This window comes from Dipodomys merriami, unplaced genomic scaffold (assembly GCF_024711535.1).
Source record: "Dipodomys merriami isolate MVZ:Mamm:240054 unplaced genomic scaffold, mDipMer1.0.p SCAF_1043, whole genome shotgun sequence".
Lineage (NCBI taxonomy): Eukaryota > Metazoa > Chordata > Mammalia > Rodentia > Heteromyidae > Dipodomys > Dipodomys merriami.
Window position 1 is genome coordinate 23,598 of NW_027202320.1, and position 24,187 is coordinate 47,784.

General features: G+C 43.4%; 1 long non-coding RNA gene across 1 annotated transcript; it reads left to right on the forward strand.

Moving 5' to 3' along the window:
- Positions 1-11,190: 11,190 nt before the first annotated feature.
- LOC138811176 (uncharacterized) lies at positions 11,191-19,685 on the forward strand. Its single transcript, XR_011367329.1, has 3 exons — positions 11,191-11,290; positions 12,638-12,720; positions 16,331-19,685. It is a non-coding gene; the product is annotated as an uncharacterized lncRNA (long non-coding RNA).
- Positions 19,686-24,187: the final 4,502 nt, after the last annotated feature.

Consider the following 24,187-nt stretch of genomic DNA (forward strand, 5'->3'; position numbering starts at 1 on the left):
CAGGATTGTGCATAAAATGAAAAAGTAGAGATTAATTTAAAGAGGAATAGGAAAGAAATACAAAACTTTAAAATTATTTTTGAACTTTAGAATAAATTTTCAAGCTACCTCTTTGTGTTGAGGAAGCACTATGTATCTTTTACTTTTAGATAGTAAAGGCACTGTAGGTTTAATTTTGATTGAAAGTTTAATTTTCTTAATCAGGGAAGGAAGCAAAAGAATGGTGGAAAGTTTGTATGGGAAGTTTTTACAGGACATTCAATATTTCTGTTCAGTAAAATTACATGGACTTTCTTCCCCCCTCCCCCCCCATTCTGGGATTTGAATTCAGTGTCCTGTACTTGGTAGGCAGGTGCTCTACCATTGAGTCATGCCTCTGGCCCAACTAAGTGATTTCTTTTTTTTTTTTTTTGTCAGTCATGGGGCTTGAACTCTGGGCCTAAACTCTGTCCCTGTGCTCTTCAGCTCAAGGCTGGCACTCTACCGCTTAAGCCACAGTGCCACTTCCGGTTTTCTAGTGGTTTATTGGAGCTAAGAGTCTCATGGAGTTTCCTGCCTGGGCTGGCTTTGAACCTCGATCCTTAGATCTCAGCGTCCTGAGTAGCTAGGATTACAGGCGTGAGCCACCAGTGCCTGGCCCAACTAAGTGATTTCCATAAGGATTATCTTATATTATGCTTTAGGCCTTAGGCTATATTGTACGAAATATGAGCAGATGAAATCTGGACAGTTCCTTTGAGTGTACTAGAGGCTTATGGGTAGTAGAGCCACTCTGATTTGTTCTACTGTCCCTAGTGGATATGGGCACAAACTGATTTGGTGAGACAATTTTAATTTTTCAAAAATTAGCTGAAAATTGAGCTGTTACTTTTACATGCATAAGATTTTCTGGGAGCTATCTCATGGGTTTCCAATGATTATATTTGTATATACCTATCATTTAGTAGCCTTCTAAGTACTATATAATTTGACTGGTTTTGAACTTAAAATAATTTCTGTAGCTTAGGCTTGCTTATTTGGGATGAAGAGAAACAAAGCTTGGTATTCCTCTTCTAATTATAATTATTTTCCTAGAAATGGCTACAATGACAATGTCTGATTTAATGTTTCTTAGCAACCAGCTTTCAGTTATTAATGTGTATGTGTGGTACTGAGGTTTGAACTCAGCCTCCTGCTTACTAATCAGTTATCCTTCAGCCCTTTTAAATTCTGGTTGTTTTTGGAAAGGGAGTTGTATTTTTGCCTCAGGCTAGTCTTGGACTACAGTCCTACCTGCCCCTCCAGTAACTAGGATTATACTGCTGTACCATTATCCTAGCTCTCACATAATTTTTTCAACAGTTATGTTTCGCTGTGATAATATACACAAAATGTATACCACTAAGTTGATTTTAATATGAATTTCATTAGATTTTAGCAGTTTCTTGTATTCATGATCATTCCATTCTCTTCAGTTCTAAACAACCACTAATCTACACGGTTGAATCACCATTTCTGGCCATTTCATGTTAGTGGTATTATAAAATACCACAAATTATTATTTTTTTGAAACTTAAAAAAATTGTCTTTAGTTGTACAAAGGGATTTCAATTCAACAAATTGATAAATTTGTAAGTACAATGCATCTTTTTTGTGGGGAGCGGCCTGAACTCTGGGCCTGGGTGCTGTCCCTCAGCTCTTCAGCTCAAGGCTAGCACTCTACCACTTGAGCCACAGTGCCACTTTGGTTTTTTTCTTTTTATGTGGTGCTGAGGAATTGAACCCAGGGCCTCATGCATGCAAGGCAAGCGCTCTACCACTGAGCCACCTTCCCAGCCCCTAAAGAAACATTTCTTAGGGCTTATCCAAGACTTTCTGAGTCAGTCTGTAAGCTATGGAGTTCAACAATCTAACAAGCCTTGGGGATGATCCTGAGCCATACCAAATTTACAAATACTGTATTAAATGTAGCTGGCATTAGTTGAATTTTCTTTGGAGGGGAAGGGAGGCAGTTTGGGGCTTGAACTCAGGGCCTGGGCACTGTCCCTTAGCTTTTTTGTTTAAGACTAGCACCCTACAGTCACTAGAGCCACAGCGCTAATTCTTGCTTTTTTATGTGGTACTGAGGAATCAAACCCAAGGCATCATGGCATGCTAGGCACGCACTCTACCACTAAGCTACATTCCCAGTCTCCAATTTTTTATTTTTGTAACTTTAAAAAATTCTTTCTGAGTGGGCTGGAAAGGTGGCTCAGTGGTAGAGCACTTGCCTTGCATGCATGAGGCCGAGGCCCTGGGTTCGATTCCTCATCACCACATAATCAAAAAGAAAAAAGCTGGAAATGGTGCTGTGGCTCAAGTGGAAGAGTGCTAGCCTTGAGCTGAAGAGCTGAGGGACAGCACCCAGGTCCAGAGTTCAGGCCCCATGACCAGACCTCCCTCCCCCCCCAAAAAAAAAAATTACTTCTGATTTCTCTGATTTTAAGGCATTTTGTAAAATATTCATATACGCGTATGTATATATATATACACATTCTTACAGTTTTATAGGGCACTTATGTAGACCATTGTTACTTCTTTTTTTTCTTTTAACAGTCTTGGAGATCCAATGAGGTCCTAGTTCATACAAGGCAAGTGCTCCTTCAGTGAGCTAAAACCTCCAGCATTAGGTTACTATTTTAAATTTAAAAGTGACTATTCTTTCCCCAACATTAAAAAATGGAGAACTTTTATTTTCAATGCTGAAGATTAAACCTAGGGTCTTGAACTTGCTGAGCAGTGTTACCACTTAGAAGCATATGTAGCCCAAAGTCTGTATTTAAATCACAGCATTACACTGGGTACCTAAACTGATTAGGTATTACTTGGTTAATTAGGTATTAAGATGGTTAAGGGGGAAAAAAAACGAGGCTATTAATAATCAAGAAATTAAGGCCTGGGAAGGTAGCTCAGTGCTAGAGTCCTTGCCTGCATGAGGCCCTGGGTTCCTCAGCACCACTTAAGCACCACCTAAGCAAAAAAAGCTGGAAGTGGCGCTGTGGTTCAAACGGTAGCTAGCCTTGAACTGAAGAGCTGAGGGACAACGCCCAGGCCCAGAGTTCAGGCCCATGACTGACCAAAATAAAGGAAATTAAGATATATTCAAATTTAAAAATACCTGCTTTAAGCTGGGTGCCGGTGGCTCACACCTGTAATCCTAGCTACTCAGGAGGCTGAGATCTGAGAATCGTGGTTCAAAGCCAGCCCAGGCAGGCAAGTCCATGAAAATCTTTTTTTTTGGGGGGGGGAGGGTCAGGTCGTGGGGCCTGAACTCTGGGCTTGGGCGCTGTTCCTCAGCTCTTCAGCTCAAGGCTAGCGCTCTACCAATTGAGCCACAGCGCTACTTCTGGCTTTTTTTCTTTTTGCTTATGTGGTGCTCAGGAATCAAACACAGGGCCTCATGCATTGCAAGGCAAGTGCTCTACCACTAAGCCACCTTCCCAGCCCCAAGTCTGTGAAAATCTTATCTCCAATAAACCACCAAAAAACTGGAAGTGGCACTGTAGCGTAAGTGGTAGAGCTCTAGCCTTGAGTTGAAGAGCTGAGGGACAGCGCCCAAGCTCTGAGTTCAAGCCCCACGACCTCCCCCCCCAAAAAAAAAAAAACTACTTGTTTCATAAAAATTTAGTGGCATTTTTATTTCAAAGTATACTTTAATGTTTTTGATCTTCAGTGTTTTTTGTTTTGTTTTGTTTTTTTGCTAGTCCTAGAGCTTGAACTGAGGGCTGGGGTGTTCTATTCAAGGTTAGCACTCTACCACTTGAGCCATAGATTCATTTCTGGAGGTCAGAGTTCTATAGACTTGCCTGCTGGTCTGGCTTCAAATTGTGGTCCTCAGCTCTCATCCTCTCAGCTTACTTAGTAACCAGGATTATAGGCAGGAGCCACTGGTGCCCAGCTATTATCAGTGTTCTTTTAAGTATACCATTTACATTTGCAAAGTCAGTACCTCCCAAAAGCTTGGAGAGTAAAGTCATGGGTTGATGATGAATTTGCTTTGTAACACTTGACACAGGATTTAATACAAGTAGATTACAGCAGTCACATTTGCCTATTTTATGTGACTTTCAGCAAATTACTTACCTTTGTGTCCTTCTGAATTTGTAAAATAGGGATATCTTCTATCTTAGAACTTTAGGCCACAGCTAAGGTGCTTTCATAAATAATTACTTAAGGGAAGTGAAGGGTAAACAAAGGAGGAGCCTGCAATGCTTGGTAAGAAATGTATGCATTATCCTGCCCATGTAATTGTAGCCCCTCTGTACAGTATGTTCTCAAATAAAATAAAATACAATTAAAAAATAATAATAATAATTACTTAGACTAATGCTAAGTATGTGTTGAATAAAATGCCAGTAAGAATTGTATGGCTTTGAAAGACTTGTTTTGGGAGCAATACTTGCTGGGATTTATAAATTAATAGTAACATTGCATATTTTTTTTCTAAGGCTGTTATTGTAGTGTTACTAAGTTTAGATCAGCTCAGTTTGAATTTTGCTGACTAGTTTTGCTAATTGAGAGAATGTCTTCGAACTCTCCAAACTCTTGAAAATTTAGTCATACTTTGCTGCTTTTGTCTCTTATTAATGTTCAACTTTAGAAACTTAAAAAATACTATATAGTATATGTAGTGTATAGTATGCATATAATTTTTTTAATTTTTTATTGTGAAGATACTATACAGAGGGTTACAGTTACATGAGCAAGGGAGCGAGTACACTTCCTATTGAGCATTGCTACCCCCTCCATTGTTTTCCCCCTACCATCCTTACCTCCCTACCTTCCCCGAGGTTCTTTTTTTTTTTTAATTGTGATTAAGTGATTACATAATTTCCCAAATTTCACAGTATTTTGGAATAATGATGCTCATTTAAAGTCACAAGTTCATTCTAACTTTCCTGGAGCAAATTGTCTATCACGGTCTATAACATATAACGGTGTACACATATGCATATAATTTTTAATTACTGTAAATTTACAGAGATTTCATAGTTGTATTTTCATACATGCATATAATGTACATTGTTGAAATTATGTTCCTTTTTTGGGGGGGGGGTCAGTTGTGGGACTTGAACTCTGGGCCTGGGCTCTGTCCCTTAGCTCTTCAACTCAAGGCTAATGTTCTGCCACTGGAGCCACAGTGTTACTCCAATTTTTTGCTGATTTATTGGAGATTAGAGTCTCAATAGACTTTTTGGCCTGGGCTGGCTTTGAACTGTAATCCTCAGATCTCAGCCTCCTGAGGATCTGGGATTACAGGCGTAGCCACTGGCACCCAGCTTGTCCTTTCTCCTTCTGCCGGTCGTTTTTCCCCAACATTCTACCTTTTACTGTCATAGCATCTATTTATTTATTGAGCCAAGCCTGGGCCTTCACTCAGGGCTAGGGCACTGTCTCTGATTTCTCTCTCTCTCTCTCTCTCTCTCTCTCTCTCTCTCTCTCTTTTTTTTTTTTTTTTTGCTCATGGCTTGTACTTTACCATCTGAGCTGTAGTTCCACTTCGGAATTTTTGGCAGTTAAAAGTCTCATGATCCTCAGCTCTTACCTTCCCAACATGTTAGGATTACAGGTATGAATCACTCGTGCCTGACTTGTTATAAAATTTTACTTACCTTCCCAACATGTTAGGATTACAGGTATGAATCACTCGTGCCTGACTTGTTATAAAATTTTAGTAAACATCCTTTTTCAGATTTGTTTCATATTTTGTGATTTTATAATAGGTAAATGAAGCAGCAAGTTAGAGTTGATAAGTTGAAAATGAAACGTTTTGTTTAGAAAATACTACTTAACAAAGATAAATGACTTGATCTTGATGTCCTTGTCTCTGATAGGCCTTCATATTTTGATTATGGCCCCTTTGGTTTGACTTAAAAGTTCTAAGTTTGGGCTGGGAAGATGGCTCAGTGGTAGAGTGCTTGCCTTGCATGCCTGAGGCCCTAGGTTCGATTCCCTAGTACCACATAAGCAAAAAGAAAAAAGCCGGAAGTGGCACTATGGCTCAAGTGCAGCGCCCAGGCTCAGAGTTCAGGCCCTATGACTGGACCCCAAAAAAAAAAAAAAAAGTTCTAAGTTTGTGGTGACTTTGTGTGGGCTTTCTTATGGGCATCCATACTGTTTAGTAAAAAGGTAAAATCTGAGACATAACTGCTTTTCTATATATTTGCAAAAGAACTTCAATCCACATAAGTTTACTGTTAGATTTGGAATTTACTGCTTAATTTTCTCATTGCTTTTAAAAAGCAAATAATAAAAGGAAAGTTCTACAATTTAACCACTAAAGAGAAAGAATAATATTTTTATATTTTAGAATTTCTAAACCTGTTGTGTTCTGATTTTTTTTCCTCTGAACTTTCACAATTTTCCTTCCTTCATTCCTTCCTTTCTCTCTCCCTTTCCTCTCTCCCTCCCCTCTCTTCTTTCCTTCTTCCCTTTCCTCCCTTCTTTCCTCCCTTTAATCTCTTTCTCGAGCTGGTACCAGCACTTTAACTCAGGGCCTAGGCATTTTCCTTTAGTGTTTTTGTTTTTGGTACAAGGCTGGTGCTCAGCTACTTGAGCCACAGTTTCACTTCTACCTTTTGGATAGTTAATTGCAGATAAGTGTTTCATGGCCTTTTCTGCTTGAGCTGGGTTCTAACCATGAACCTCAGATCTCAGCCTCCTGAATAGCTAGATTACAGGTGTGATCCATGGGTTCCTGGCTTCACAATTTTTTTGTATTTGCTATCAAAATGTAATTAGATTATGTCCTATTTCCATTTTGCATATAAAACACTTTTTGTAGGCCATTTGAAAATGGAACATTTCTAAGAGAAAACCATAGCCACAGCCACCATAAGGTTTTCCTTGGTAATTAGCGGTGCGGTCTCTGGGCTAATTTATGTACTATTCAGGAATCTTAGGGGATTGTATCCCTGTGGACAGTTCTTTTGTTCATCAGCTTTGTTTTTGACTTATCAGTCTTGAGCATATTCTTTACCCCACCTATACTTGGAATTGATTGTGAAGATCAAACACTGAACAGTATATTTACTGTTACAATATTTATTTTATTTTTTTGTGTGTGCTGATGCTGAATATTGAATTCAAGGTCTTATACTCTTGCTTGGCTTTTTCAGTGGCCTGGTGTGTGCTACTACTTGAGCTACACCTGCACTTCCAGGATTTTGCTCGTTAATCGGAGAGTCCCTTGGATTTTCTGCCTGGCTGGCTTCAAACCAACATCAGACTGAGCCTCCTGAGTAGCTAGATTACAGGCATGAGCCACTGGTCCCAGACTCTTAAAATATTGCAGCCTCCTGGCTACTTAGGAGAACTGAGATCTGAGTATCTTGGTTTGAAGCCCAAAGAAAAGTGCTTGGGAATCCCAATTAACCAGCAGAAAAGCAGATTGGAGTGTGTGACTCAAGTGATGGAACACCAGCTGTGAGCAGAAAAAAGACAGCAAGAGTATGAAGCCTTGCCTTGAGTTCAAGCCCTCACTATTGGCACAGAAAAAGTGCTCAAACAATAGATTGATAGATCCATTTAGCAAAATGTATTAAATAATTACTGACATGAAAATCTGTTCATATTTAATTAGAAGTATATAATGATGTTTAAATTAGGTACTTTCTGTTTTTTACAGTACTAGAGTTTGAGCTTGAGCTTTGAGGCGTTGAGCCTGGTTCGTTTGCTTGGCTGGTTCTCTACCACTTGAACCATGCTTTCAGACCATCTCTTTGCTGTTTATTCAGACTTGGTGATTTTTTTCTCCCCAGCCTGGCTTTGTCCAGTTTGGGGGGGAAGTTTTTTTTTGTTTTGTTTTTTGTTTTTTGTCGTTCATGGGGCTTGAACTATGGGCCTGAAAAGCCTGTTTAATTAAACTGAATGAGACCAGGTGCTGTTGATTCCTGCCTCTAATAGCCACATGAGGTTGAAATCTGAGAATTGAGGTTCTTAGCCAGTCTGGGCTCAAAAGTTCATGAGAATCCCATTTTCAGTAACCAGTGGAGCTATGCCTCAAGTGGTCTAAAGCTGTAGCCTTGGGCACAAAAGTTCAGGGACAGTGCCCAGGCTCTGAGTTCAAGGCCCAGGATCAGTACCAAAAAAAAAGTTTATGTAAATGAGATGGTGTTATGGATCTAGGAACTCATTACTGAATTAATAAAGTATATCAGATTGACATGTAGTTCTGTGGTTTAGTGCTTGACTTGTTTCTGTGAGACCCTGGATGCAATCCTTAGTACTGTAAGCGAAAAAAAACAGTAGTATTTGGAATAAAATATAGCCTACTTTATCCCTACCTCTAAACAGAAAACATTTATTGTTCTGCAAAGAAATGGAACCTAAAAATCTTTTAGAAGCTAGGTGGCTGGTGTTTCACACCTATACTCCTAGCTATTCAGCCTGAGATATGAGGATCAAAATTCTAAGCCATCCTGGAAGAAAAGTCTGTGTGGCTCTCTTGTGTTCCAAGCTGGAAGTGGAACTATGGCTGTAGTAGAGTGACTGTAGCCTTAAGTAAAAAAGCTAAGCAATAGTGGGAGGCTCTGAGTTCAAGCCAAAATATCTGCATACATACTCCCCCCAAAAAGACTTTTCCAACATTTGTTCTGCCAGTACTTAGAGCCTTCTCATGTCTTGGTGAGATTGTGTTCATTGAAATGAATTCATCAGACTTTATATCCTTGTCTTCCCTTTAATTTGTATTTTATGAAATGCATCCTATAATAGTGTTATTTTAGTAATGTACTATGTATATATTTATTTGAGGTTGCATTGCACTTATTATCTTCTTCTGTTTTAGTGCTTTTTTAGGACCAAAGGATATATTTCCTTACTCAGAAAATAAGGAAAAGTATGGCAAACCAAATAAACAAAAAGGTTTCAATGAAGGCTTATGGGAGATAGATAACAATCCAAAAGTGAAATTTTCAAGTGTACAGGTGAGTCATTGGATATCCACTTAGTTTAGTATTATTTATTCAGTCTTGGAGGAAAAAATACCATCATAGCTATAGGAAAATAAGATGGCATTTAAGAGTCTTAGTAATTTTGGATTAAATTGTGTTCTTATTTATGGAATAAACTTTGACTTTTTATGTCTAGATGAACTACTGAAATTATTATACTGCTAAAGAGACCTCAGAAAACTGAGAAATGCTTGGTTATTTACTCCTAAGAATAAAGTTTAATATATTAGATTTAAAGCCATATGTACTGTCTTTTTTTTCTTTATTTTTTTTTGTCAGTTGTGGGACTTGAACTCTGGGTCTGTGCACCATCCCTGAGCTCTTCAGCTTAATGCTAGAGCTCTACCACTTGAGCCACAGCACCACTTCCAGTTTTCTGGTAGTTAATTGGTGATAGAGTGTCAGGGACTTCCCTTGCCCAGGCTGGCTTTGAATCTCGATCCTCAGATCTCAGCCTCTTGAGTAGCTAGGATTACAGGCGTGAGCCACCAGTGCCTGGTTTCTACTATATTAGCTCTCAGACATTTCCATACATGCATACAAATCGTTGAAAATAAGTTTTATTCTATTTTCATACATGTGTAAAGTACTTAATTTGCCCTCTCCTTGGCCCTCTTCCCTCCTGCTAGTACCTGATCACCCAGAAGAGCCTATATTACTTTCCTTTCATTCATTTTTTTAAGTGAGTATTACACAAAGGAACTTTGCCATGTTATTTCACATATATACATATATGCTATGTTCAGTTCAGGATATTTTTTTGGAGGGGTCAGTTGTGGGGCTTGAACTCTGGGCTTGGGTGCTGTCTCTGCGCTCTTCAGCTCAAGGTGACAGACCAGGGGGTTGTGTGTGTGTGTGTGTGTGTGGTGTGTGCGAGTGTGAGTGTGGGTGGTGTGTGGTGTGTTTGAGCGTGAGTGGTGTGTGTGTGATGTGATTGAGTGTGTGTGGTGTGTGTGTGTGTGATGTGATTGAGCGTGTGTGGTGTGTGTGGTGTGGTATGAGTGTGAGCATGTGGTGTGAGTGTGGTGTATGAATGGTGTGATTGTGAGCAAGCATGTGTGGTGTGTGTGATTGAGTGTGAGTGTGGTGTGTGTGGTGTGATTGAGTGTGAGCGTATAGTGTGTGGTATTTTTGGTGTATGGTGAGTGTGAGTGTGAGTGGTGTGGTATGACTGTGTGATGTGAGTTTGGTATGACTGAGTGTGGTGTGAGTGCTGTAGGTGTGGTGTGGTGTGATCGTGTGTGGTGTATGTGAGTGAGCGTGTATGGTGTGTGGTGTGTGGTGTATGAGCGTGTGTGATGTGTGGGTGGTGTGATTTGAGAGCGTGTGTAGTGTGATTGTGAGTGTGAACGTATGTGGTGTGAGTATAATGGGTGGTGTGATTGAATGATAGCATGTGTGGTGTGTGGTGTGAGTGGTGTATGGTGTGTGAGTGAGCGTGTGTGTGGTGTAATTGAGTGTGAGGGTATGGTATGTGTGGTGTGATTGGTCATGTGTGGTGTGCGTGGTGTGTGGAGTGTGACTGTGTGTGGTGTGTATGATTGTGTGTGTGGTGTTAGTGTGAGTCATTCCGTTGTCCTAGGTGCTGGGTGTGAATGTTGCCTTATGCTCCAGGCCGCCCTTCATTGGCTCTCCAGGGAGCAGAGCACAGAGCTTGTGGGTCACCCGCTGCTCTGCGCGGGGCCGGGGTCGTAGGGTCGCTGGGTCAGCGGGGCCAGCAAGGCTGAGGGTTGGCAGGCCCAGCCTGGCCTTGGCTCCCACCCTGACTGCGCCCAACGCCCGCCACTCCATGGCCCCCGCGGTCCTGGAGGCAGAGGTTGGAGGCTCTCAGTTGGAGGCAGTCTGGACCAACTTCACCCTCATCTCAGAGCGACTGGTGAGGAGGGCACCTGGCACGGCAGGGAGGCCGGGTGGGGCCCTGTACCCGGAGGGGGAGCTGCCTGGCCAGGCTCTGGGCCCGCCCGCCCCCCTGGACAGGGCAGCAGGTGCTGCTCCGCAGGTGGCCGCTGGAGGGCGCTGTCTCCCCGGCCTGCAGAGCCGACAGAGGCCTTGTGCAGCCAGGATCCCATTAGTGGTGGAGGGGTGTCTGGTCCAGCGAGAGGGCGGCCCAGGTCAGGGGGTGACTGGCCAGCCGGGAGTGGGGAGGCCCACACGGTGGGGATGGAGGGGTGCGGTGGGAGCAGTGGGGGGCGTAGTGGGGGTGAGGTGTAGGGGGAGGTTCTGGGTGCAGCATGGGAGTTCTGCCCCTGATGACTTTCTTCTCTGCATAGCACCTGATGCCTGGCATTTCCTCAAATCATCTTCACAACACATAGGAGGTGGGCACCTCTGCAGCCCCATCTTTTTACACAAGAAGTTAAGTAATTCAGCGTCAGGTAATCACGTGAACAGGTCTGCCAGAGTTGGAGAACTTCGTCTCTTTGTTCCAAAGGAAATTGGACTATCTGTCTCCAGAATGTGGCTTTGCTCTGTTAAATGGCCCCAGGGCTGGGAAGGTGGCTCAGTGGTAGAGCTCTTGCCTTGCGTGCCTGAGGCCCTGGGTTCGATTCCTCAGCACCACATAAGCAAAAAGAAAAAAGCCGGAAGTGGCACTGTGGCTCAAGTGGTAGAGTGCTAGCCTTGAGCTGAAGGGCTGAGGGACAGCACCCAGGCCCAGAGTTCAGGCCCCATGACTGGACCCCCCCCCCAAAAAAAATCGCCCCAATAAAAGCTGTTGTCTTCACTTGAAAGGTAGGGGAATCAGGAGATACTTTAGGTGGAGCATAAAAGCCTGTGCAAACATAAAAGATCATCATTCTATTGTTGATATATATCCTAGTAAGGACATTTTAAATGCAATGCAAACATAACACAGATTCCCTGCTGATGTTTCTTACTTAGTAATTTGTGAGTTCGACTTCTGAGCAGATCTTCATTGAGACACTTGAGTCATAGAGAAAAATAACACTTGGCTTTGGAGTTCATCAACTTGGAAATTTTTTTTTACATTTTTTTTATTGTGAAAATACTGTACAGAGGGGTTACAATTACATGGGCAAGATAATGAGTACATTTCTTATCAAGCATTGTAGCCTCCTCCTTTGTTTCCCCTACCCATCCCTTCACATCCCCCCCCTTCCCCAATCCTCCCCGCCCCCTCCCCACCGAAGTTGTAAAGTTCGTTTTCGACATGACAACTTGTACTTCTCATTGTCGCAATGGGTCCACCTGTATCCCCGTTTAAATGACTTGTTTTTCCCTTTCCCCTCCACAAATTATACCGACATCAAATACAGTGAAAGCATAGGTTATACTGTGGGGGAAGGACATACAAAGCAACAAAGAAATAATCTTATAAATGCGTTAGAAACAATCGCATGAAAGAAAACATTTGAATACATATCTTAGGGTTTATTTCCCTAACATCACCTCATCTGACCTTTTCTGCTTGACTCAGACATATACTAGATATTGCAAATAAGGGGAACCATGGGACCTATGTTTCTTTGGGCTTGGCTTACTTCACTTAATATAATTTTCAACTTGGAAATTTTATTATTTTACTTTGTGAAGACAAGGCCTTACACACATGGAAATGAGAAACTAATTCGTAAGTGTACAATTAAACAGACACAGTTTGTATGCAAGTGTACACAGATGTATTAACTGAAGTATGGTATTTGCAGGGGAGAATTCGGATGGTAAAATTCCTCAGGAAAACAAACTCATAGTCCAATGAAATGAATACCAGGAAACTGGCACTTTAAAGGTATGAGTAGGTCAAGGGGAGGGAGGGTGGATGAATGAAGAGAGGAAGGCAACTATAATACTTAATATGTATTCTGTGAAACCAAGAATTGAGAACAGGGCTGGTTTTGGGAAGGTTGGGAGAGAATGATGAAGGAGTGGCATGATCAAGGTGCATTGTATTTATAAACTGACGTGTGCCACCACTGATAACAAAACCACAATATAAAAGGTGCAGCGAACACTGGGAGACATTGGCATAGGTGAGAATTACCTGCCTGACCACTGATAGAACCACACAGGTACTTCAATGGGGAAAACCATTTCACAGAAATCATCTCAGGGAGACAGTGAATGTTTTGTCTTTAGGGGGTATGCAATATTTGGATATCATAGAAAGGAAGGATTCGAGGCACGAGCAGGGGTGGTGGGGGAGGAATATGCCCGGTCCCTTCCTGTGCTGATGAGGTGCAGAGGGACAGTAGGGTTGCGGTGGAGGCGTGGGGAGAGGAGGCTAGAGGAGACCTTGAATGTCACATTGAGGACGGGTTTTGTGCTGCAGCAGCAGAGGACTGTCAGGAGCACAGAGGGAAGATTTCCCCGGTGGTGCTGTGGAGGCAGAGACAGGAACCAGAATACTAATTAGGCGTTCATTGCTAATACGCTCATAGGAGGGGTGGCCAAGAGTAGGATATGAGAGATGTGGAAAGTCAGTATGAAAGCACAGCTGAGTTACTCAAAGACAAATTTCCAAGTGGGTAATGAGAAAAAGAGAAACTCTCTGACACAAAAATAGAACAAGGTGAAGGAATTTGGTGGGGGCGGGTGGTTAAGAAGGTGCCTATTTTGAGATAACAAACTTGCTTCTGGATGTAATGAGTTTTGATGTGCTGTTAGAATGTGACGTGTAGACGTCCACATATAAAATTGCCAAGTGCAGATATCTGAATTCTGATGGTGTGAAGCCCTGGAGTGCCAACGTGAACCGTGAAACCAAGAGCTTCTGAAAAATTTAGGCCCCAAACGCTTTGAGATGTCAAACCTCAACCCGTCACTAAATTATTCACATTTGATTTTGTTCTCATAATGAACAGAGCAAAGAATCCGTTTTTTTCTCACAGATTTTTTTTTTGAAGTTGGCAAAAATAATGGATTTTAAAGAAGTCATCAATGATCAGTGAACTTACTTGGTAGATTCTTTTTTTCTTTTTGGTGAGGAATGACTCACATACTAGAAAGTATAAAATCCAGTGGCAAAATATACACATGAGTCCCCCTATACGTACCACTCCCATCAGGAAATGGAACGCTTCCAGCACTCCAAATAGTGCCTTCCTTATAAGTTAAGGTCTCTCCAGGGTGCTACCTTCCAGAATGACTACCACTTTGAACAATATCCACTTAAGTTTTTTTTGGGGGGGGGGTCCGGTAGGAGGGCCTGAACTCTGGGCCTGGGCGCTGTCCCTCAGCTCTTCAGCTCAAGGCTAGCGTTCTACCACTTGAGCCACAGCGCCACCTCTGGTCTTTTTTGCTTATGTGGTGCTGAGGAATCGAACCCAGGGCCTCAGGCATGCAAGGCAAGCACTCTACCACTGAGCCATCTTCCCAGCCCCCACTTAAGTTATTTTTATGCCTTCAGCTCTGTATGAATTGAATCATACAATGATATATCACATACTATATATATAGATCTTGTATCTGTGATAATATATATCTTTGGTTAAGATGCATTTTTCTAGTATAGTTCATGGAAACAAATCTGGAGACGTGGATGCAATTTACACTTATTGAGGAACCATGCCACCCTAGTACATGAGGCCATCGGCCACACATAGGGACTTTGTCTGCATTGGTGTACACACACACACACACACACACACACACACACACACACCACAGACATAGGCTGAAGGCCCCTAGGTGAGGTCATGGCAGACTCAGGCACTGGTTATGGCCCAGGTTTTACCCTCTTTTCTCGAGTGGGGGGAAGACTTACAACTCTCATGTGATCATCTTAGGGCAAATGAATATTTTTATTTTACCCCCACTCTTGGGGTAGCGACAGGAAAGTTGTTTAGCCTTTGCAAACTGATTTTTTAATCTAAGTGCTGAAAAGTTAGTTTGCTCTTATAATAGCATAAATAAACACTCTTGGAGCGAGAGCTCAGTTTTATTCTTCCCTCTTCAGCAAAGCATTAAAAACAAAATCACCTCCATTCTAAACACAGAAACCTAGAATTACAGGAAGGACATCTCATTTATTTAATAGTGGTAAGGAAAATACTTTATGGAACAAGGACCAAGGACCTTAGATAAGGGGACTAGAGCCACAGCTACCTGCAGCTGTGCAATGAGTTACAGGCAGGGAGGGAGAGGTGGAGGCCTTGCTATTATGTGCACAGAAACACCTTTCAGTAATCCAGAAGCTCAGGGCTGCCCAGCATGCTTTGTATTAGAGGCTGGGGACACCATATTTCTTTGTATCCTTAGAGTTTCTGTTGCCTTCTGAAACTGATACAATACAAATTGTGTGTGTGTGCATGTATGTATGAAAGAGGAAGCACTTTAGTTCAAATGAGCACTTAATATTCATAATTTCATCTAATTTTAATAAATTATATATGGGAAATACTGAATGGGCCACAAAATATTTTATTATTACTATTTTTTAAAATAAAATGTTTTTCTCCATTTCTTCTGTCCCACCTTCAATTTTTTGTTGCTTTTTTTTCTTATGAGCAAGAATTATATCTTCTCAGATTCTCAAAAATTAATCTGCTTTAAAAGAAGTTAGGGAGAAAAACATTGTTTGAAAAAGAAAACTTAGTCATCCTGTCACCTGAATGCATATTTGTATACTGCTTAGATATTGCTGCTCCAAGTGATTCTGAACAGCTTTTCAAAGGGTGCGTTGGTATGTGGCATTTCAGAGGGAGATATAGCTTAAGTCCACAAAAGGACACATATTAATTGGGGATTTTACTTTATTTTGGCACAGAGTTTTTTTTAAAAAATCACCTGGGTGGATTTTAAGATATAGACAACGTTTCAGATCTGGTTTTGGAAGCCTGATTGAGAAAGTTCTTTCTCCCCAGCATTTAGGACAGCATGTTCTCTCTAAAGAAAGCTGTCTATTTTTCTTTTCTTTGATGGACCTTCAGTTTAGAACAGACACAAAGCTGGGAACACAACCCAAGGCAGAAAAAATTCACTCCTATGTACTGTTGTTCAGGTTGACTGTAGGACACAACCTCAAAGGTTATGGATCGGTGGTGGGGCCTTGTCCCTGTGTGAGCATGTTTTCTGGACTTTGGCTGGAGCTGAATTCCTGACTTCTGAAAGGAGGGATGGGTCTGGGTTTCTAGCGGGAACAGCCAATGGGAAGGAAGAGTGTCTCAGGCAGGCCACACCGCTAAGGCATGCTGTTAACACACCCTCCTGCACACTGTTCGCCTGTGTTTGAAATCCTTCCAGGATACTGGGGTTACTTTTTTTTTTCCAACCAGGAAGAATACATGATTGGATTCTTCTTTTTATCCCTTCCTTCCTTCCTTCCTTGCTTCCCTCCCTCCCTCTCTCACCCATCTCCCCCTCCCCCTCCTGCCCTCCTCTGGAGCTCTTCTTTCCAGCAGGAGCTTGAGAATAAGATTATTATCCAATCAACTCAACAGCAGCCCATGTCAGTGTCCACATGTGCATCTGAGACGAGAAGAGATTCATTTGTGACCTGTAAACTGAAGTCTGCTTAGGTCTGTAAATATGAATAAAGCCCATTCTCCTTAATGATGAAGGTAATCTCCAGTAATGTAATTGTCTTTCTTAACTAGTGGGGATAACCCATTTCTCTCCCCCCCCTCCTCTCACACAAAAACTATGCTTCTCATAGAGTGATCTTTACAAACACAGGGGAAATATGTCTTTTGGTTAATTGCATTTGAAAGAGCTTCCCCCCCCCTTTTTTTTTTCTTTTTTGTATGAGAGACTCTTCTTTCTCCACCACAAATTATGTGTTTTTCTAATAAATATTGTGGTGAGCTGCTGGGGCTCTTATGGGCTAACTGTGGAAGTGGTTGGTGTGTGTGGGACGCACTCCTGGCTTGGGTTAGGTTTGGTGAAAGTTGCTGCTTTGGTTGCTGCTACAGAGGAAGGGCAGTTTCTTTCTGTTGCCATTGTTTGTGGAACTTTGGTGGACCTGGAGTGGATTGTGAGACCCCCCTGCCAGCCCATCCCCTGTGAGCACAGAGCCGTTGTCTCTTTCCATGTGTCATGTGCATTTTCCAAAACATTCAGCTGTGCCTCTAAGAAAGAAGTACAGCTTCTTAAGATGGCCTAGGAATGGAGTTGTTTTCTTTTCAATATGGTTTTGGAAAGAAATTTTAGATGGAAGGTAGAAATCAAGTTGTACAGAAGGTCTTAAGTGTAAGCCAGGAATGCAAAGATTAGACTCACTGGTTTAGTTAGGGCAAATAACTTCACTTTGAATTATTTTCTTCTTTTGAGGGAAAAAAAAGTAGATCTGTGTTGAAAGCAGTGTCTGAGGAGACCAATTTATAACACACAGCAATTGCAGAGACAAGTTAGGTGACACCAAGAGCAAGTGTGTCTAGGCAACCCCTTTAAAAATACCCCAACCGAGGTTATGAAACCACACAGCTTCTTTGAGGAATAACGCATCCAGGGCTAAAGCAGCCTAATTTTATTCAAGGATTTGAAGAGTAAAAAGGGATTTGGTTCTTTAAAAAAAGGAAAAAAGAACAGCCTAGTGAGGATTATTGATCAGTGAGGGATTAAACATTTGCTGGAATACAAAGCGTCAGGAATTATCAACATGGACATCACAGTGGCCGGCCATTCAGCACTTGGAAATGCAAACAGCCCAGTTTCCCACTGATCCAATGGCAGCAGCCCGGAGCTCTTGATTCCCTGTGTGTCCAACTCTGTACTCCCTGCCCCTGGACAGGGATGAGGAGATGGGGTAGGGGTGAAAGGAAACTTACCTTGCTCTTTTAACTTCTGTCTGTCTGTCCCTCTGGAGCAGGCCAAGCACAGACCAGAGAGGGAAAGCACTGGGGAGCCTAGGAGAGGTCCTGAGGTCCAGAGAGGATCAGGAGATCTACCGGGAAACCTCAACTACCACTTCCTCCTGTTGCCAGGGCTGTGGTCCTGTCTGCTTGCCAGCCCGCACCTGCCTCTGTGGTTCACAAGGAAAAGGCACTTGGCACTTGTACAGCCGGCCCCAGGGAGTAGTGCTGGGGCCATCCCGCCCTTTCTGGTTTTGTCTTTTTCTTCCCCCATCAGGTGCCACTGGCTTTGAACCATGTAATTGCATCAATAAGCCATCTCTGGGATGGGTGGGGTGTGTGTGTGTGTGTGTGTGTGTGTGTGTGTGTGTGTGTGTGTGTGTGTGTGTGTCTGTGTCTGTGTCTGTGTCTGTGTGTCTGTGTGTGTGTGTGTGTGTGTGTGTGGGTGTGTGTGTGTGTGTCTGTGTGTGTTCTGCCACCCTGCCTCCTGGAAGGCTTTGCAGGACTGAGGACATTGGTTTGGATCCTGAGGCTGATTTTTATCACCTCTGCATAAGGCTGAGCCTGTGAGGAGAGAAAGTGAGAGGGAGGGAAGAGGAAGTCTGACTTTGCACTTTCAAGAGCATGTGTGATTTTCCAGGATGTACATCATATACATTGAAGCATCTGTGTTGTGGGCTCCCCGGGATTTGCCTGTTCTCAGTGCCGATTCTTTGTGCACCCTGCATACATCCCACCTTTTGGACTGGGGGAGGCAGTGGAGGATGTTGTATAAGAGGACCAGTGTCCTGACCCACGTGCTGGCTGGGTTAAAACAGGCGCACAGATACTTCAAGCTCCAGCCCACGTCTCTACCTACCCCTGGGCAGGAAGAGCCTAGGGTCACCGTCTGCCTCTTGGAGACTCAGTTTCCCCATCCACTGTGAAGTTTTTGATAAAGGCCTTTATTTTGGGTGCCACATTCTCATGCTGAGTCTCCTATTGCCTTCTGTTGTCAACTTGAGGAGCCTTTGAAACTTTGGGGGAGACGTTCCCATCTTTTTCTTCCTTCTTCTTTTCCATACATTGGACTGTGTTGCTATTTTCAGGCCACAAGTGATGAGACTGAAATGTAAGTGTCTTGATGTGCCAGGTGGGGACATCAGGCCATCTGGCTCAAAAGCTGGAATTCTAGGCCATGTTAACTGTCTGAACCGCAGAGGTAGAGAGAGCACACACAGGGCCACACTCCCTGACCCGTGAATGTTACAGATGTGGCCGGACCAGGCCTTGAGACCATGTCAACCCTGGTCCAGAGGAGAAAGGACACACTTCACCCACAGCTCTTTTTAGGGAGCTGGGATTGAGTTCCATCTGTAGAATCGCAAAGTGTTTCTGCGTTCGGAGCCACTCTTTCTCAGACGTCAAGTAAAGACACACAAGGTTGCAATGAGGGTTATGCAAGCCTGTATGCTGGGGTTTGGCTCAGGATAAGCCCTAAAATGAGCACACTTTGCTCATTTTTGCTGTTCAAAATTTTGGTGATCCTCAGTGGAATTCTATGCCTCCATCAGAAAGAATGACATTTCCCCATTTGTTAGGAAATGGAAAGGTTTGGAAAAAATTATATTAAGTGAAGTAAGCCAGGCCCAAAGAAACATAGGTCCCATGGTTTCCCTTATTTGCAATATCTAGTATAGGTATGAGTCAAGCGAAAAGGTCAGATAATGTGATGTTAGGAAAATGAACCCTTAAATATGTATTTTAATGTTTTCGTTTCTTTCATGCATGTGTTTCTAACGCATTTATAAGATTATTTCTTTGTTGCTTTGTATGTCCCTCCCCCACAGTGTAACCCCCGCTTTCACTATATTTGATGTCAGTATAACATGTGGAGGAGATGGGGACAAACAAGTCGTTTAAGGATTCAGGTGGACCTGTTGCAACAATGAGAAGTACAAAATGTCATGTCAAAACCAGCTTTACAATGTCGGTGTGGGGGGGGGTATGATTGGGTGCGGGGGAGGGGGGAGGCTGGGAAGGTAGGTGAAGGGTAAACAAAGGAGGAGGCTGCAATGCTTGGTAAGAAATGTATGCATTATCCTGCCCATGTAATTGTAACCCCTCTGTACAGTATGTTCTCAAATAAAATAAAATAAAATGTTGGTGATCCTAGGGTTTAAACTCAGGGCCTTGCACTTGTTATACGGATGCTTTACCACTTGAACCTTGCCTCCAGGCTTCCTTTGCTTTCTGCCAATGTTGTATGACTGAGTCTGAACCCACCTCCTCTAGGTTCACTGGTGATGTTGGACTCAGGGGCCCATGTCACCGCACTGTTTTTCTCCCCCAGAAATAGCGTTTTGAGGACCTTTCTGCCCGGTCTGTCCTAGAACCTTGATCCTTCTAATGTCAGCCTGCTAAGTAGCTGAGATGATAGGTGCCAGCCACCAGCATGTAGCTGAGGATGTGTTGTCCCACTGTGATCCTACTGAGCCCAAACCTTAGATGCACCCAGTGATTGTGTTGGCGAATTGACATCATCGGATGAGCAGCATATATGGCTTATTTATTGACAGTCGAGGTCCAAGCCCTGACTAGGCCCAAAGCCTTAGCCTCACTCTTGGTCCATGGAGATGGAAGACTATCCAGGCAGATGTGTCTCAAAACAGCAATGCTGCTGAGTTTGGTGTGTGTGGTTGTTTGGGGTGTGTGTGGTTGTTTGGGGTGTGTGTGGTTGTTTGGGGTGTGTGTGGTTGTTTGGGGGGTGTGTGGTTGTTTGGGGTGTGTGTGGTTGTTTGGGATGTGTGTGGTTGTTTGGGATGTTTATGATTGTTTGGGGTGTGTGTGTGTGGTTGTTTGGTGTGTGTGTGTAGTTGTTTGCGGGAGTGTGGTTTGGTTTCCTGCTCATCAGCCTTGGTGGGTGCCATCTTCTCCCCTCCCCATGGGATGCTCTCTGCTCACAGTGGTGTGACCTGTACCCCTCTCTATTCTCAGTGTGTAACCTGTACCTCCTCTCTGCTCTTGGTATGACTCTGTCCACTCTCTGCTCTTGGTAGTGTGACTTGTATCCCTTCTCTGTTTTTGGTGTGACCTGTACCCCCTCTCTGCTCTTGGTGTGACATGTACCCCAGGGCTAATTTAGGCCATTGGGATTTAGAATGCAGTTGGAGGTGGGAAGGAGAGGGGACTGGAGAGGGAGGCTGGGAGAAGAGGTCTGGTCCCACTCCTGCTCGCTGCTCCTCAGGGCACCTCTGTGCACTCCACAGGGCCACTGTGAAGCCTGCTGGGGAGGAGCTCTATCCTGGCTGTCCAGGGCCCCGCGGAAGGAAAAGCAAGGGAGGAACGCGCTTGAAAATAACATCGTGACTGTTCATGGGGTAGAGTTCTGCTTTTGCCAGCTTCATTTTTAATGAAAGGATGGAAATGTCCAGAGGCAGGGCGGTGGCTAATGGAGTTGCATTGTCCTCTTCTTATTGGAGTTTCAACAGCAGGGCATCCAAGCTCACTCTCTGAGACTGCATTCACGCCAATGTGCAATATGAAATGGAGTCCCTTCCGCATTCACCTCTCTCTAGTCCCGGGCCTGGAACAGCAACTTAGTCTTCACCTGGTCTGATTTGAAGGGATGATTCTCCAGCGCCCACTCCTTTTCTTATGTTGACAGTGGTAGTGGTGGGGGGGGGGCACAAATTTACATGACAAAGGACATAGTTCACCTTTTTCACCTGGGAAGTACTTGTGTTTGTTTTCTGGGTAGATAAACTACATTTAAATGGCATGAAGGATTAAATAAAGTGTTATATTTATTTCCTTACCATTGTTAAGGACTAAGTACTTCTGGGCTTTCTTTTTCTTTTTTCTTTTTTACTATCTGGCAGCAAAAATGCCAGCTCAAGTAGAAGTGTGGTTCAAGTGGTAAAATGCCAGCTTTGGAAGAAAAAGCTAAGGAAGAGCATGAGGCCACCAGATTGAAGTCTAGGCTTCCAGTCCCAGAGGCAGGCTGTGTGTCACAGCCCATTGGGGTCACCCAGCCCAGCACTGCGTAACAGACAGTGAAAGGGTCAGGACATGACTGCCATCATTTTGTTTTTCTTTGCATGCTAGGCTTTGAAGTCAGGGCCATGCCCTTACTAGACAGAAGTTATACCATCTGAGCAATGCCTCCGGCCCTGTTTGCTTTATTTATTTTTCAAATACGGCTTCCAGGCTGACCCATCAGCACCTCTCATGCATACTTGGATCATTAATGTCAGCTGCCCACGGCACTCATTCTCCCTCCCCCCCCAACTCCTTGGAGTCCAGCTGGAGGCTCACTGCGGACACATCCTCATGGCTGCTGTAAATGGAAGGGACCCTGGTCATCAGCAAATGGCAGTGTGAGGCCAAGCAAGGTCAGAACTGGTCAGGAATCAGGACTGGTAATGACTCTGTGCTTAGGGGCAGGCATAGCTCCTGATGAGTGGGTAGAGGACTGGACTATGTAGCTTCAGTGTATCTGTTTTCGGGCGGTGACTATCATAGACACATTTGGGTTTTGTGAGGTTTTTGAACCGTGAGGATGGAAGTCAGCTTGAGACTCAGCTGTGGATGGGTTGGTTGGTCCGTCCCATGTGCCTGGGACACCTTAGCTTGCTTTGGCAACTAGGTAGCAAGTTGCCCTTACGACGTAAGTTTATGATTTTCTCAAGTAGAGACTATATTAAACTCCACGAAGGCACAAGGCTTGACTTGTTCTGGCCACAACTAGTTCCTCCTATTGTCTCCAGACAGAGCAGCAGCTCCACAAATAAGGGATGGGAGGGGGGCATCACCCAGGAAGCATTGTACTTGTAACCTGACTTCTGGAATTGTTACCCTGGGTGCAACCCCATCAAAATACTAATAAAAAAGTCATGTTTTCTTATTTGTTATGAACAAATAAGAAAAATAATTTTAAACAACCACACTCTATAACCCATAGATAATTACTTCTTTTTTTTTTTTTTTAAGAAACAATCATTGGGCTGGGAAGGTGGCTCAGTGGTAGGGCGCTTGCCTTGCATGCTCGAGGCCCTGAGTTCGATTCCTCAGCACCACATAAGCAGAAAAAAAAAGCCGGAAATGGCGCTGTGGCTCAAGTGGTAGAGCGTTAGCCTTGAGCTGAAGAGCTGAGGGACAGCGCCCTGACCCAGAGTTCAGCCCCCATGACCGGACCCAAAAAAAAAAAAAAAAGAAACAATCATTGTTGGAGAGTTTTCTTTGAAATACAAAAACTCTTCTTGGAAGCTTATCTGTGTATTAGACAACAGAGCCCCTGAGTTTGAGTTTGCAAAGACTTGGAAATGGAGACTTTCAGGATGATTGCACTCCTTCCCGGCAGTGTGTTTCCATACCCATGCATTCCCACAAAAATTTCCTCCAGTCATTTTTGGCCCTCTAATCTTTGTTACCTAGTTTAGAAAACAAAACTTGGGGAAAGTCATGTGAATTGAAAGTTGTGCTTTTCTGTATATGGTTAAAGAGATCTTCCTTTGGGAACTGCCTACATTTCTTTGCTGTTTTCGGCAAGTTCTCCTGGCTCTTGCTGCTCTCTTTCTTCCTTAGAGGATTCTGTAAGGTCTATCCATCATCCAGTTACCAAAATGCACCTCACTGGGGAAGGAAAAATAGTTGGCGTAGCTGAGTGTTTGAAAGGAAATAGGAGAAAAGACATGCCTCCACACATTGAACCATCTCTGATGCGCTTTGGGAAATTCATAATGACAGATGGGTTGGGGAGAAGGAGACACACTCCACAGTGGGCTTCCTTTCAGATCCAGAGCTCCTTCCAAGGTGGTCTGAGCTATTCTTAGCAACTGGGGCTCCACACATTCACCCTGCCCCCCCAGAAGAGAAGACTGCTTGAGGCAGCTTTGTTGCTTAGAATTTTGCTCCAAACAAGAGCCAAACCAGGCAATGCAGGCATAGATGTGGAGAAATCTAGAAGTCTATTTCATAGAACTTGAAGGACCAAGGCACCTGACTTCTCAGGACCTGTGCTTCTTCAGTCCTCTGATAGGAGTGAGAAGTTCTTTCTGTCGCATTTGGAATTCTGAAAGAAGTGATGAGAATATTCGTAGGGAATGGTGGAGATAGGAAGGTTCCATAGTCCCTATCTTTTGGACACTTGCAGTGTGGAAATCATTGAAATTGTTTTCCCCTTCTCTTGTTTATTCAACTCTACCTATCATTGGTTGATGGCTCAGATTATCTCCCTTCCCCCCCCAACCCCCAGTGTAGTAATGCATTTCAGGGTAATGCAGAATTTCAATTTGGGGTATAGAGTGATATGGTTTGATCATGTGTTACAGAGTTGAAGTTCTGAGACCCCGCCTCCCCCATGGAGTTAGGAACTTTGCGCTATGTAGTCACTCTAAGAGCACCTGTGGATTCTTTCCTAGGCTCTCATACTTAGCCACGGACCATGAGCTTGAGCTCTGCCTCTGATGGGCACCAGTTGAGTGTCCA